This window comes from Apium graveolens, chromosome 1, assembly GCF_009905375.1.
Source record: "Apium graveolens cultivar Ventura chromosome 1, ASM990537v1, whole genome shotgun sequence".
In the NCBI taxonomy this organism is placed as follows: Eukaryota; Viridiplantae; Streptophyta; class Magnoliopsida; order Apiales; family Apiaceae; genus Apium; species Apium graveolens.
In genome coordinates, this window is record NC_133647.1 from 22,325,885 (window position 1) to 22,328,195 (window position 2,311).

Here is a 2,311-nt window from a genome sequence, read left to right on the forward strand (position 1 = left end):
TAATAGCAGTAGTAAAAGGAAACTTGATATATCAGAAATTAAAATTTATAATACAACCTAATTTTAGCATATCATTAAGAGATGAAAATAAAGAAAGATCTTTAATATTATATTATAAATTAGATGGAATAAAATTGCGAAAGGGAAGTAAAGTAATTAGTATAGAAACTAAAATAGTTTATGCTATGACTAGAAACCATCATTTAAAAAAACAAACGGAATTAGGAATAATAGTACCAAAATTATACAATGATATATTATAAAAAATTGAACATAAAGAAGAATCTCAAATAACAATCCTAGAAGAATTTACAAAAGACTTTAGTAATAGACAAATAATTCCAACACAAAGAATTAAACCAATATTAGAAGGATCTAGATTAAGTTTTAGAAGAGAACAAAACCCTATAAAATTAATTAGATCAATGAGTATGACTAGTAGAAATTAGATTTAATAAAATTACCGTGTTATGAATCAGATAAATTAAGAATAAGAACAATAATATTTAATGGAATATTTGCCAAAGAAGTTATAACAGAAATAAATACTGGAGCAACAAAAAGTCAAATACATATAACTAAAGTTGACTCGAACAAATGTGAGGAAATAGAATCTCAAATAATAACTAAACCAAATAATTCGAGAGAAACAATAATAACAAAAGGTATAAAATTAAGATTAAAAATTTTAGACTTAGAATATAATATAAGTTTAGGAGTGATAGAAAATGACGTTAGTTATCAACTATTATTATGAATGGATTTCTTAAATGAAATAAAATATAATATAACAAATGAAGGAATAGAAATAAATGATCAGAATAAATTAAGATTTATAGAAAGAATATGAACCCTGAACAGGAGATAAACAACAAGAAAGATGAAATAGAAACTATTAATAAGATAATAAAAGAAATATTAATTATGTCTCAAGAAAAAGAACTACAATACTTAAAAGAAAAAGAAAAACTAGAGGAAGAAGTAAAAGAATTAGAGAAAATAAAAGGTAAGAAAAGAAAAACATGGATAATTGAACGAGAATGGAGAAAACGAGTTTATAAAAATGAATAATACTGAAAACCAAACAAAAGATATTTGGAACGAAATATTTATAAAAGAAAGTTTAAACGCTATATTGAAAAAGATGGAAGAAAATCAAGAAATTAATAGAAAAATAAATTAAGGAAGAAATAACAGCGTTATGGAATATGTCAGAAATCCCAATCTTTAAACAAATATTAGATAAGTTAACCATTATACAAAATAGTTTAGAACAAAATAAAGAAAAGAAAATAATTAAAGACGAAAGAGAAGAACCAGAAATAGTACCTATAACGGTAATAGGAAGAACTAAAGAACCTATATTAATGGATATAAGCAAATCGAAACCTAAAATGACTATAGGGGTTAAAAGAGCAATAAATGGTTTAGCGGAACTTCATAAATCAGGAAAATTCTAGAAGACTGTCTATAAGAGAACATAGTTCTATAACATTTCTTAAAAAATATGGAAATGAGTTAATGGAAAAAGAAAGACAAAAATATGAACCTATAAAATAAGAAATGAGAAAAGATGAATTAGAAGAATTAAGAAAAGAAAATGCTAAATTAAAAACTAAAACCAATATAGAATGGTTAAATAAATATAAATTTTATAAAGGAAAATATAAAACCCAAAAGAAAGAATTAAAAGAAACAAAGTTAGAAGTAATAAAGGTATTAAAAGAAATAGATAATTTAAAAAATGAGATAAATCAATTAAAGATAGAATTAAAAGGAAAGGAAATTATTAAGTCTGACGATAGTAATCCAGAAACGAATAAAGAACAAGGTGAAAGTAGTAATACAAGTGAATCAGATAGTAATCTAGGAGAAGAATGATTAAATTACTTTGAAGAATCAGATAATGAGGAAAAGAAAATAATAATAAAAGAAAATAAAGAAATATTAGAAGCCCTTGGAAAAACCGTAAATGCAATTATAACAAATGAAGAAAAAAGCGATGAAAGTGATATAGAAGAAAGAGAAACTTCGCATAAACAAACAAATTATGAAACCGAATCAGATAATATAATGGATGAAGATGCATACCAGAAGAAGAAATAGAAGATCATATAATAACTAAAAATAATATTAAAATGCCAGAAAATATACCTATAGGACAACAAAATGAAGTACAGGATTTCATAGGATTGATAAATCAAGGAATAAATATAAATGGATATTTTCTAGATTTAGACAATGTCTACGACGATCAAGAAATAAGTAGAAGAATAAAAGATTGGAATTTAGGGATGTATATAGCCTTAAT